The sequence below is a fragment of the Oreochromis niloticus genome, linkage group LG13 (assembly GCF_001858045.2).
Source record: "Oreochromis niloticus isolate F11D_XX linkage group LG13, O_niloticus_UMD_NMBU, whole genome shotgun sequence".
NCBI classification, from domain to species: Eukaryota; Metazoa; Chordata; class Actinopteri; order Cichliformes; family Cichlidae; genus Oreochromis; species Oreochromis niloticus.
In genome coordinates this window covers 4,792,646-4,807,069 of record NC_031978.2, presented here as the reverse complement: position 1 = coordinate 4,807,069, position 14,424 = coordinate 4,792,646, and the positions used below count along the sequence as shown (strand labels likewise).

At 37.8% G+C, this 14,424-nt stretch overlaps 1 protein-coding gene and 1 long non-coding RNA gene across 5 annotated transcripts in view; both read left to right on the top strand.

The window, feature by feature from the left end:
• The window catches only part of atrnl1a (attractin-like 1a), a 338,833-nt gene that overhangs the window by 231,175 nt on the left and 93,234 nt on the right, over positions 1 to 14,424 (top strand). The gene's annotated exons all lie outside the window — the stretch shown is intronic.
• LOC109204827 (uncharacterized) lies at positions 3,626 to 7,030 on the top strand. The gene is made up of 4 exons (XR_002064344.2): positions 3,626 to 3,797; positions 3,894 to 3,984; positions 4,151 to 4,308; positions 6,509 to 7,030. It is a non-coding gene; the product is annotated as an uncharacterized LOC109204827 (long non-coding RNA).

The following is a 14,424-nucleotide window of genomic DNA, read 5'->3' as shown; positions in this document are numbered from 1 at the left end:
GTTATGGGACGTTCACAATTAGTTTTAAAGTTTTCTGAGATAGTTGGTGCAAAATTTTTAACTGACTCAATAAATCTATCACAATCATTGATATTACAATTTGATTTGTATATATCTTTGTAGAATGAACCAACATGTTTTGAGATATCTAAATGATTAGTGGTTATGTTATTATCAATCTTAAGAGCAGATATATTGTTTCTTCTTTGGTTTCGTTTCTCAAGAGCAAAAAAGTAACTAGAATTTCTTTCACCTAGTTCTAGCCATTTTGCTTTGGACCTTATAAAGGCCCCTTTAGCCATGTTAATATATGCATTATCTATTTCTTCCTTTAGTCTTTTCAATTTAATTTCTTCATCATCTGATAGGGCATCTTTCTTCATTAATATGTTTAATTCATTCATAATACTGATTTCTTTAGTGTCATTTCTTTTTTTAATTTCTTTGCTTCGCCTTATTGCCGCTTCCCTTACTTTGAATTTGAAAAATTCCCATTTTAGTGTGTGATTCATATTGGCATCCCCGAATATCTGTTCTGCCGTTTTTTCCACTATACTACAAAATGTATCATCATTCAATAAATTATTATTTAGCTTCCAAAAACCACGTAGTTTACTTTGACTTTGTTTATTGCCAACTAAGTGGATTGTGATCAATTTGTGATCAGTTAATGGAGCAAAATCATGAGAAGATTCTGAAACAAAATGTAAACATGAAGAAGATATTAACCACAAATCAATTCTGGATTGTAGAGATCCGTTTGCATTGCTCCAGGTAAACTCTTTTGTATTAGAGTTGAAGAATCTCCATACATCTATAACTGCAAGTTGTTCACAGAAAAATGCCGTGCTTTTAAATCTTGAGTGTTGAGATATTCTTATTGGTACTCTATCTATAAGATCGTCTGGAGCATCATTATAATCTCCTCCAAGAATCATGTGGGCTCCCTTATATTTTGATTTTAAAAAATCAAGTTTCTCAGATAATTGTATGCATATAGATTTGGCCTGAGTTGTGTTGTTATGACTGTATAAATTACAGACTATAAAGAAGGTGTTGTCCAATTTGAAAACCAGAATAATCCATCTGCCTTCATCTGAAGACAATGATTCAATAATATTACCTTTAAAGTTGTTAAGGAGAATGGCTACACCTGCTGAATGTTGAGAGGCGTGGCAAAAATAACACTGATCACCCCACTGTGCTTTCCAGAATTTTACATCATTATCACTCGAATGAGTTTCTTGTAGAAAAATCAAATCAGCATTTTTCCGTCTACAGAAAATGAAAATTGACTTTCTTTTGGTACTGTCACGAATACCTCGAACATTAAGGGATAGTATTTTTAAGGAACTGAAATGTAAGTCTGCCATAAGAAAAGAAGGGAATGAATAAAGTGAACTGGATGTCTGTTAAACTAACTAGAAACTTATAAGGTGCTAAGTATAAACACCTAAAGAAGATACTCTCAAAAGGGAACACTAAGTGTTGAGTACCTAAATAAAGTCTTCAGACTCTGTTTTCTTTTCCCCGATGAAGTGACCCAGATGCTTAAGCAAATTAACATTTATACTCCAATAAAAGTAGGATGTTTAACTACTCACACTGTAAAACATAGGCAAGTTCAAGCATAACCATAATAATGTTTACCAAACATTAGTACAACTAACTTGGAGGTATGAAAGTTTTATAGAAAATTTAAAGAGGATATTACTGGTTGTAAACATATTACCTAATGAACCTGAGGTATTTCAAGCAAAAAACACACACACAAAAAAAAAACAATATACAAGTGCCTCAAAATGATTAAATATTGAACAATAACATTGAGAGCCTGAGGTAGTTGAAATACCTGTTAATGTTAGGTAACTTACAGAGTGAACTTAAAGTATTTCAGTCATCTTGCTGACCTTTTAATAACCTCTTATTTATGCAGTGTGTCTTACTCCATCAATGATGGCCACAGGACCAATCCATTTGGTCTTCTTTCCCTCGTCACGAGCTTGTTTGACAGTTGGCCACAGTTTATTTCTGCACTGTCTTTCCATGTAGGTGAGATCTTCAGCCAACCTGAGATTCCTCCTCTTCATCACATCAGAGTTGAGGGAAGCTCTCCACACTTTGTGTCGGAAGGTGCGCATGGTGAACTGTATGATGATGGGGCGTGAGCGGTTTTCATCTCTTGTTCGACCAACTCTATGAACAGTATCTATCATGAACTCGAATTTGGTTTTTTCCTCAGGGATGATTAGGGCGATTATATCCATCACCTCTTTTCTTATATCTTCGTTACTATGCTCTGGAAGATTCAGCAAACGCAGGTTCCACCGCCGGCTATATCTCTCCGTCTCCTCTTGTTTCTCCTGAAGTGCAGCAATGCGATCTTTCAGCTTCTTCACAGTCACCTCTGTCTCTTTGCTTTGTATTTCAAGACCTTTCACGTGATCCCGCACAGCAATAATCTCCGCCGTGTTTTTGTTCACCATTTGTTCAAATTTGGAGAATCTGTCATTCAGCCCATTAATAGCTTTTAAGATGTCGGCATTGGATACAGCTTCCTCTCTCACCTCATGCGCTTCGATGCGGCTCTTCTTTGGGTTGGGGCTGTTGAGAGGGGTCTGAGGGAGAGGTTTGCATAAGCCTGCAAAGGATTTATCTGGCTCCAAGTCCATTATCAGTCCTTCCTTTCTTCTTGCCTCTTTTTTGGCCATTTTGCAAACTTATCCCGTGGTTATTAGCTAAATGTTTCAATACAAGCTAACACTCCAGTGTGTCGGGATTCGGCAGGAAAAAAAGAAACTCAGTTTGGCCTAGATGTCCTGTACGTACGCAAAACACAAGTGCAGTGAGTCACTTCTAAAAAAAAAAGAATTATCTGAGTCCGTTTAGATCATTTAAAAGGTTAGGTACACATCAGAGATTCACGAGCTTACAGAGAAGCGTCCACACCGGTCGCCATCTTGGCTCCACCCCCCTCCTAAAGAAACAAAGAGCGACATTATATTGCGGGATGACGTCACCTGAAAATGACCAATAGCGCGGCGCGCTGCTGAGCTGTGTGCCAACCGCTCTTTTTTTCATGCAGGAGACTCAAGTTGGCTTCGCTAACGGACAGTTTTGAACTCGTATATTAGCGCCATTTATTGCTGCTTGGACCACAGCATCTTCGGAATTCGTAGACATCCTGGCAGCATACAATTAGTTCGAGGTGAGGTGAGTACATGCAACTTCAAGTTATCTCTGTTATAAAAATCCACCAGCCCAGCGTTTATAGATAATTTTAGCAGTTCGTTTTTTATGAGTGAGGTTGTGAATTTAGTTAGCATTTGTGAGTTGAGTTAGCATTACTGTCGCCAGGGAAGCATTGCTCTGGATTAGTTTCTGTGTTTGGCGTGCTTAATTCGCTAGGGAGGAATTACCAAAGTACATGGAGTTATGTTAACCTGTAATTTCTGTGGTAAGGTAGTTCAGTCATCAAGGGGCTACGTGCTTCATTGTAAACTGCATCGGAATGAGCCACGTTGTTTCTTTCGGTGTATTGAAGCAGGCTGCAAGCAGACATACACCAGGTATGGCGTGTTTAAGGCTCATTTTTACCGAAGACACTCTGCCCCCACTCATGTCACTGGTGTGGCGGTGGTTTCTTCGTTTACATGTGCAATGGCGATGTGTGAACGTCAGTGTCAGAACTCTCTCTTTATGATTAAAAAGGTTTGTTTTGTTCCTGCCCTTTTCAGACACTGAATTTGAGCAGAAACCATAAGGATACTCAAAGGACCTGTGACTCTCAGGAAATGGTGAGATTTCAGGTCATAATCTTTTTTTCTTTTTTTTCCATTAAATTCATTTCCCTTTTTCCCTTTACAATATTGCTGTTTTGTTTTTGTAAACAGCATCAAATGAGAGGGACAGATGAAACAGTTTCAAGACAATGGCAGGAAAAACATGCTGAAGATTGAAACAAACCTTGGCTGGAAATATTTGGTATGTGTTTTACCGTAAATCAAATTGTTGAAAAACATTCAGCTACACTGCGACACAGGGAAACTTGATTTGCACTTATTTTGTTACTTTAATTTCTTGTCTCATTATTTTTGTCAGTTATTATTGTTTATGGTGTATGCCCTTCTTGTTTTCTTTCTGAATGCAGAAAGTATCTAGCCAGTCCACAATGAAAGCTTCGTTGCACCCCATGAGTCTTCTGGCAGAAATGATGGCGCCTGTATTCTTTGGTTTCCCTAAACATCACACCCTGCCTGTTTATACGAGGCTCTTCAATTAAGTCTGCACCCAAAGATTCAATAAGAGGTAAGCAGTGGTATTATTCAAGTTTTGCTAAAGAAAGATGGACAGGAGACACTAATCTTAATCAGCCGAGCTCAGGTTCATGTCCAGGTGAGCAGTTTCATACGCTATAAAATGTAGATTGAATGATAGGTCTCATCACCATGCATTCAGCCATTAACTTCAAGTTCTATGATAAATCAATAGGAAACTTAAATACGTTTTCCAACAAATTATGATTGTGATTAGGGCTGTGTTGTCTACAGGGAGTGCAGAATTATTAGGCAAGTTGTATTTTTGAGAAATAATTTTATTATTGAACAACAACCATGTTCTCAATGAACCCAAAAAACTCATTAATATCAAAGCTGAATGTTTTTGGAAGTAGTTTTTAGTTTGTTTTTAGTTTTAGCTATTTTAGGGGGATATCTGTGTGTCCACGTGATTATTACTGTGCATAATTATTAGGCAACTTAACAAAAACCAAATATATACCCATTTCAATTATTTATTTTTACCAGTGAAACCAATATAACATCTCCACATTCACAAATATACATTTCTGACATTCAAAAACAAAACATAAACAAATCAGCGACCAATATAGCCACCTTTCTTTGCAAGGACGCTCAAAAGCCTGCCATCCATGGATTCTGTCAGTGTTTTGATCTGTTCACCATCAACATTGCGTGCAGCAGCAACCACAGCCTCCCAGACACTGTTCAGAGAGGTGTACTGTTTTCCCTCCTTGTAAATCTCACATTTGATGATGGACCACAGGTTCTCAATGGGGTTCAGATCAGGTGAACAAGGAGGCCATGTCATTAGTTTTTCTTCTTTTATACCCTTTCTTGCCAGCCACGCTGTGGAGTACTTGGACGCGTGTGATGGAGCATTGTCCTGCATGAAAATCATGTTTTTCTTGAAGGATGCAGACTTCTTCCTGTACCACTGCTTGAAGAAGGTGTCTTCCAGAAACTGGCAGTAGGACTGGGAGTTGAGCTCGACTCCATCCTCAACCCGAAAAGGCCCCACAAGCTCATCTTTGGTGATACCAGCCCAAACCAGTACTCCACCTCCACCTTGCTGGCGTCTGAGTCGGACTGGAGCTCTCTGCCCTTTACCAATCCAGCCACGGGCCCATCAAGACTCACTCTCGTTTCATCAGACCATAAAACCTTAGAAAAATCAGTTTTGAGATATTTCTTGGCCCAGTCTTGACGTTTCAGCTTGTGTGTCTTGTTCAGTGGTGGTCGTCTTTCAGCCTTTCTTACCTTGGCCATGTCTCTGAGTATTGCACACCTTGTGCTTTTGGGCACTCCAGTGATGTTGCAGCTCTGAAATATGGCCAGACTGGTGGCAAGTGGCATCTTGGCAGCTGCACGCTTGACTTTTCTCAGTTCATGGGCAGTTATTTTGCGCCTTGGTTTTTCCACACGCTTCTTGCGACCCTGTTGACTATTTTGAATGAAACGCTTGATTGTTCGATGATCATGCTTCAGAAGCTTTGCAATTTTAAGACTGCTGCATCCCTCTGCAAGATATCTCACTATTTTTGACTTTTCTGAGCCTGTCAAGTCCTTCTTTTGACCTATTTTGCCAAAGGAAAGGAAGTTGCCTAATAATTATGCACACCTGATATAGGGTGTTGATGTCATTAGACCACACCCCTTCTCATTACAGAGATGCACATCACCTAATATGCTTAATTGGTAGTAGGCTTTCGAGCCTATACAGCTTGGAGTAAGACAACATGCATGAAGAGGATGATGTGGACAAAATACTCATTTGCCTAATAATTCTGCACTCCCTGTATGTATCACTTTTACATAAGTAGATTTAAGGGATAACTATTGCCAAAACGCAACCTGGGCTGTTTTTTTTTTTTTTTTACTGTATCGATTTTGATGCGCTCAAATTTATGCCCCGCCCCCTTAGTATTCCCATTCACTGGCTATTGACCACAAAACAAAATCACGGTCAATCTCAAAAACGGCTCGTTTGTCGTAATTATGCTTTTAGATATATGTTTGTCTCGTTTACAGTTAAAAAAAAAAAAAAAAAACAGCCCAGGTTGCATTTTGACAATAGCTATCCTTTAAGAACTGTATATTTTACACTTAAGAAATCATTTATCATTAGATCTGTTTTTGGCAGCACGTTTTGTTCATTTCTGTGCATTTTGCTCAAGCACTGATCAAACTTTGTCCATTTTTTGCTGCAGAGGGGATCCTGCCAGTCCAAAGTGAACTCCTGATGGACATTGAAGTACTCCTGCAGAGCTTGTATCTTCGACACCATGCGCATTAGAAACTCCACTGAGTCCTTTCCTTCACCAAGGCAGGACCCAGTGACTCATTACTGTTGATAGGTCAGGGGCAGGTAATATTTTGTTTTATGTTTATTCATTCCTCCATGGATTACCAGCCATATATATGGACACATGCTGTATTCTCAAGATCTATGCTGTTTTGTAGGAATAGAGAAAATGATATGTTTAGTCTGTTTTCAAATGGTATGTCAAATTTTCTCATTGTTTATCAGTAATATTCACTACCTTGGTTATATATGAGCATCTTTAGATTTTTCTATATTTAGCAGTTGCAAATGTAAAATGTACGGTAAACCATTTATGTTCCTCATACTGTACTGTATTTTTAGCGGTAAAATACCGGCAGCTGTGGTTGCCAGGAATTTACCGTAAAATGTATCTGGTCAAAATAAAATGCTGTAATTTGTTATACAATTTCACTGTGTTTTTTACTGTCAAAGGTTTTAATAAGGTTTAACATATTTCTGTTATTTTTACAGTTATTTACAATAATAGGGTCTATCCTATTACTGTTAAATTAACAACAAATTACTGTAAATATTATTATATTATAACTTTTTTTTTACTGCAAATATCCGTAAAAAGCTATGGAAAGTTGCATTTTTACATTAAATTGCTGTATAATTGACAAATATATTTGTTTTTTTCTATCATGATTTTGGTAAAATAATACGTTGTCTACCTTAAAATTTAGGGTTACAAAACCAGTATACCGTATTGTCTTTTACAGATCCCACATTTTTTTGACGGTATATTCCTGGCTACCACAGCTGCCGGTATTTTACCGTACATTTGACAGTTTTTTTTTTACAGTGTAACATGTTATTTAGCTGTGACTAGCTGTGTGAAACTGTTCTGTTGACCTCAACTTCAGAATCAGCTTTTGTACTGACTCAGTCATTTCCTCCTTTTTTAACCATTTAAAGCCAAACCTTGAAACAGTTGGCAGAAAATTATAATTTTTTTTTGAAAATGGTGTTTATTAAAGCTTCTGGCAGATTTAATACAAGAAGAACTTTAATATTAATTTGCATATATGAGCTTTAATTTGTATTATACTTGCAACATCCCTTTTTTTAGTTTTTCTTTTGCAGTTTATTGCTTAAAAATGTATTGCGCAAATAAATGTATTTATTTAGGATTTTCAGTCAGAAAAAAAATCACACTGATAATGCAGAAGCCTCAAAAACAAACTCATGTATTAAGTATGATATACTCGGCATTACAGGGTTCAAATGTTACCTGAAGATATACTTTAGCTCTAGTAAGGTGCAGAGGCAGTCTTTCTCTTTCTGCTCAGCTGTTGAACAATCAAACCAGAGAACAGTCTTCACTTTTTCTCGTGCTTGGCTGTAATGGGATGGGGCCCTTCTCTGTCTGAGTGATTGGCTCAGTAATGTAGGCAGAGTGCTGTGGTGGCAGAGTAATTGGCTGTGATTTAAAAACCCTCGGATGGCTTAAGTGGGAATGCAGTTTGGCAAATTAATGGTTCTTAATCGAACATGTGTGAATGGTTTAATATGGTGGAAAAAGACTCCTCGGAGGGCTCTAACAGAGAGGAGTGAGGCCATGGAGCTGGATTCCTCCCATAAACGGAAAAACAACTGACGGTTACAATATAGATGAGCGTACAATATTAATAACGCAATGACGCATGCTACTAAGTTTTTGATCACTTTCCTTTTTCAACTTTAAATTATAGTTTGTCAAGTATAAAAGCCTAAAAATTAAGTTTAGTTTAGCATAGCAACAATTTTTTTTCCCCTCAGCGTCATTCAGAGTAATGTCTTTGACATCAGTGAATGCTGATGTGATAAAGTCTTGCATGGCGAAACAAAATTATGTTCATCAAAAACTTATGGCATGCTTCCGTGTTAGTGTAGCCACGGCTAGACGAGAACGTCCCTTCAGACCGTGAAAGTGGAGATGTTTCTCTTTGATTACCTGAGAAGGTAAATATTGTTGTGCAGTGGAGAGAGAAATGGGCGAGAGATAGAAACTCCTCGAGTTATGACCCTCTCCATTCGCAGTGTCTCTGTTCTGCTTGACGAAAGATGCCAGGAAATTAGAATATCTGGGATGGGAGCACCGGATGGGGTTGATCAATAGATTTAACACGCTTCCAAACACCTAACTGATGTTTATATTGGGATATTGGGATAACAAGAGCTACTCAGTCTGCTTCATTGGTCCCGTCTTTCTGAGTAGCTTAGCCTGGAGCAAGTTATTTCATCCTAAGCCTCTTCTCTTCTCTTCTCTTCTCTTCTCTTCTCTTCTCTTCTCTTCTCTTCTCTTCTCTTCTCTTCTCTTCATCCAAATTCATCTATATCCAAGGTCCAAAACCATTGGGCTGATGTCCTCTAGGAAAATTAAATTCCAATGTGACTGGACACAAGTTATGATATTTTACACAATAATTATCCATATCTCCACATATTTTTACCTGCATCCTAAACAGGCTCTTAGAGTAATGGGTGTTTATCGGGGGAAAAAAAATAACAGTTATGCAGATCACATGACCATAAATGCTCGGAAGCACCCACTATTTACCAACAGGAAATGCCAATGCTTTCTTTCACCAATCCAACACCTTAACAGGACACTGAAGGGGAGGATTGTGCTTCAGTGACTGGTGAGTCAAAGTATTGTGTAGCTGCTTCTGTAATGCTAAATAGGACCACCAAGTGTGCACCCTTGGTTGCACTAAAGACATGCAGAGTAATAGCAGTGCTTCTAACTTTCTTAGTGAACACAGAAATGAGCAGGGAGCTGTGTGCATGTGTGTGTGCGCTCACATCTGCATCAACTGCCCACAGTCACTGAGGGAGCCACTCAATCACGCTGTTGCTTTCAGCTGCTGTTACCACTGAGAAAGATTGCCAAAATATTTTTTTCTGTTTGAATTTTGAATTCTTTATCAGTAAATTAGAAATGCCAAATGGGATTTTTGAGTAAGAAGTGTGTGCAGAACATAAGTGGGCATCCCACAACCACCTAAATGTGGTTAGCTGTACTACACACCAAAGAAAACAGTTATTTCATTACTTGCACTACATGTTAATTAATTGCAAACCACAACTTTCAAAAAGTCCTGATTAAAAATAATTATTAATTAATTCAATTTTAATAGCACAAAGCAACAAGAATAAGTGATTTTAAAAAAATGACTTCAATCCAGGAACAACAATATAAACACATCTGCAAACACACCAACGCTATACAAGATGGCCATACTGGCTGTAGCTGTGGTGGTAGAGCAGGTCACCTACTGACCGGAAGGTTGGTGGTTTGATCTTAGTCTGCTCCAGTCTGCATGCCAAGTATCCTTGGGCATGATACTAACCCATCTTGCTCTCTAAAGCATCCATCGGAGTATGAATGTGTGTTCATGTTAGTGAGAAAGCACTTAGAAACAATAGAATAAAGTGCTTGTGCGAATGGGTGTGAATGCACAAGTTGTGTAAAGCACTTTGAGTGCTCAAGATAGAGTAGAAAAGCACTATGCAGGAACCAGTCCATTTATTATTTCTAAGCATTTGACAATGCAACATGCTAACCTCTTCCATAAACAAATTAAGCATTAAGCATGATAATGTTAAGCTAGCAGAGTGTGGTGCTGAAGTGGAAGGTATGCTAACACCAACTTTAACAGAGGTGACCAGGTTTAAGATACATTTCTACCCACTTTCATAGGATCGCTGTCAACAGAAAGGCTTCTTTGAACTGCTCTATTAGCTGATTTTTTACAAGTTGGTTGCCAACTCAACCAAGGAGGGGTGAGGTCTGGCTGGAACCTATCCCAGCTGGCATGGGTGCCGAAATGTGAGCACATGAAGTGTTTAGTGTTAAAATGTTAACTGGGAATTACAAAGACGGTGTATGATGATCACAAAATTAATGGAATGTAGTAGTATTAGCAGTAGTGATGTAGCAGTGTAACAAACAAGTAAATAAGTAATCCAGTGCATTACTTTAAAAAAAAAGAGCAAATGTTAGTGTGACTTTTTTTTGAACAACAAATCCTAAACTAACTGAAACAGAACATAAGTTCTCAAAATGCATACTGTACCGTATGTCCGCCTTTGCTGTCTTTGTTTGCCATAAGAGAAAGTGTCATGTGTTTTTGTCTTTCACTCCTTCTGGAGCATCCCACCTTGTGTGTATTTACTTGCCAGTCTGATCTGCCTGCATGTGGAGACAAAGAGTAGATAAAGAGTGTAACTCTGAAGACTAGTGGAAAAGTCTCCAGGGGCGAAAAGCCACTACAATCAACCAAACGGAGATGCCATTAACCCCCCACAGGGACACAGTCCCAAGTGTGTGTGCGCGCGTGTCTGAGAGTGTGTGTTTTCTGATAAAGTTTAGCCGCCCTCGTCGCTTTTTACATCATTACTTCATAAGAGAACATTGTGATTTTTCTGTATGCTACATGTGTTTGAGTTTTCATTTGTATGTTTGAGCATCTGTTTGTGTGCATGTCTCCATGCATGTGTGTCAATGTATTTGAGGGTACTTTCTGACAAACGCGCTTTTAATCAAACACTTGAGTTTCTTCTTTCTTTAATTATGTGTGACTTAATGATGCATAGGGCTTTGTTGTCTTCATTAAAACACAACGCTCGTTCTGCTCTTCACTTTTCCCCCCTCTCTTTCCTCACGCTCACTCTGCCCCTGAAGTTAAACTATTTAAACTTTTTACCAGACACTTAATAGAGAGGAGAGTAAGAAAAATAAGAGCACAGGGAAAGAAAATTAATTTTGCTGTCCAGTGAAAGTCTGACAGTTTCACATTTAATCTGGTGCAAAGGAAGTTTATATTTTCACAACTTGTAATAAAATTCTTTTCATGTAAATGCTTTGAGCAGTGGTGGAAGAAGAAATTGTTAAATTCAAAGAAAAGTAAACTTTTACCCTTTTATTCTTCCTGAAAAGTAATCTGGTATTCACAGTTCCAAAAATGATAGTATAAGAAGACCTAACACAGTTTCTGCTACATACACACGAGTGAAAACTGTGGTTGGACTCTACTAATAGAGTCTACTATTGCAAAGAGATGCATGAGATTGCTGCTCTGCTTTTACTCAAGTGTCTGATCCATTTGTCCTTTTTTGAAAAATTTGTAACAAGTCGTATTGAATGCATCGATGACTTACGTGCCATAGACATTGCATGGGATGAGGCCAAAGCAGCCGCAGCTGATCAAGTATGTTGGCGGACATTTGCCGCCCAATGCGCCGAACGTTGCAGGAGGACCTAAGCCTAAGCATATTCAATGCTCTAGAAAAAGAAACTGATTTAGGAGATGCCAGTAACCTCACTCCCAATTTATGTCGCTCTGTCCTCATTGGCTTCTGACCACTTTAACAGCACATCTGAAAGTATGGCCCAAACTTAGCAGCGTTGGATCCGTGGACTCTTCTGGATGTACAAAAGTCACGGCATCAATCTAAAGATGACTTCTGCCATCGACTTTGCAAAAACTTGCCTGCAGAATCAGTGACATCTAACTAAAATGAAATTAATTAATTATTTTTTTAAAGATTTGCTGTAATGACATTTTATCACCCTTTCTTTGTATAATAATAATAATAATAATGAAAATAATAATAATGCTTTAATTGACAGCAACTTTTGAATTACATTCCTGTATTTGTTTCTTCTTTTAGATTTACCTTAGTTTTATTTATTTTGGCAGATTTTTTTTCTTTCGATTTGATGTTGAACAAAGAAGCAGTGACATAATAATAAATTACAGGAAGCGATGGGTGTATTTGCTGACATGCTGATATTCTGTTAACTCATTTCATGTATGATAAAAATGTTCGATGGTCTCTAAATGTTAGAAAGTAGGTAAAAACTAAACTCCACAGTTTATTTTAACCTAAAACTTTTCATTTTGAAATAAGATAATGACACTAACTGGACTCCAACAGTTATATTAACAGTTCAGGTAGACACATAAAGACAAGCCCTGACCTGGACTACAGTTTTAAGGAAGAGGGTAAATGAAATGGGCAGAGTAGCATTACAGGAAGGAGAGCATGGAGGTAATATGAGGAAATAGTTGTCAGAGAACAGGGACAAAAATACAGAGTAATTGTGTGTGTGTGTGTGTTTTTGTGTGAGAGAGAGAGAGAGAGAGAGAGGCATAGCCGTGACTACCTGCCTGTGTGATTAATGAGACGGTGGAGAAGCTTGAGCTTCTACATGAAAGTGGCTTCAGGAGAAAGTTTTTATTAGGTGTCAATACAGCCCAGGTAGTTTTTAAATACTTTAAAATTGAAAAAAGCAGTTTCCCACTTTTATTTATTTATTTATTTTAATTTTTGCTTGTCATTGGTAACAGTGATTCATAAGCCTTTTAAAATGAGTTAAAAGAAGCAAACATCAACAGAGTCAAAGTTGTCAAAATGTTTGCTGTTTTTATCTGTAGTAACGTGTCAGATTTGAGATATGAATATTTATCGTCTATCTTACATATATACTTTTGTCATTCTTAAGCATTTAATTGTTTTGTATCTAGAAGAGAACCTGAGATGGTTTTCTTAGAGTCTCAATTAATATTTTGGATTTCAGTTACACAAGCGTAGAAGCTGTTACACTGTTAGAGTCCCTGTTACAGTCCCTCCCCCACCATAATACATCACGTGCCACTATATTTAAAAAAAAAAAAAAATTAAAGCATGTTTCCTACAGCTGATGGTACATCCAATGATAACAGATTATTCTCATTTATTTATTATTCTCATAAAGAAATACGTTGGAGGAATTTAGTCACATAAAGCCTCGTACAGTCACACAGCTGCCCTGACAACCACTGGTTTCTAAGAAAAATGTGTACTACTCAACCAGTTGGCAAGTAGTTGCTAGAAGTTGCCAGCTGTCACAAAAGAGGTACAAGGTGAAGTAAAACTTATGAACGATGCAACTATTACTTTGATGGTAAACAGTCTCTGTTTCCAGTCTTTCAGTTTCACTATCACTGAGTAGGTACCATCTGTTTGCAAACAAGTCGTCCATTCAAATTATGGGCATGTTGTGGCAACCAATCACGAAGAAGTTTTTGGTACAGCATCCTCTTTGAGCCTAATTTCACCTCCAATCACTCACCATACACTCAAAAATACATTGTTTCCTCTAGCAACTGCTGATTTTCAGGAGGTCACCAACCAATCTCTCAGCCCTAATTACGGTACCCTGAATTCTTATTATCTATTTGATTTAGGGCGATATTGCTAAAATTAAGTATTCCACATCTAATTTATTGAGTGAGTAAAATGTAAGAGTCACTTGAGGTAAATCAGAAATACTTGAAATAATTTAAATAGGAGATGATAAAGATTCTACTTTAGATTCAAGTCTAGTCTAAAGTTTCAGGATTGAAGATGAAGTTTTGGTTGTAAAGATAATAACAGGTGGCAAATTAGAGTAACCTCATTATTTACAGATACTTTGTAGATTCTTACTTTTAGCTCTTCGTATGGGTTTAGCTCCAAAATCAACGGCTCTCTACCATCAGTAATCACCCTGTCTGGTAACACCATGAAGGAAAAAGAAAAGATGTTGTTCATAACTGCGACATTCCAGCAGCTTTAACAAAGCAGCAGTAACTGACATGACTTAGAGGACTGTACCTTTCCAAAGACGAACAGCCGGAGCACACGTCCCTATACATATTTTCCTTTCCTCATGAGGACTCTCTTCTCCTCTCTTCTTTTATCTTCCTCTGCTTCTCTTTCTGCGATGTGACCGGTTTGTTAAAAAGTGACCGCCTCTCATTAAACAACACTAATGCAACTTTTAATGAA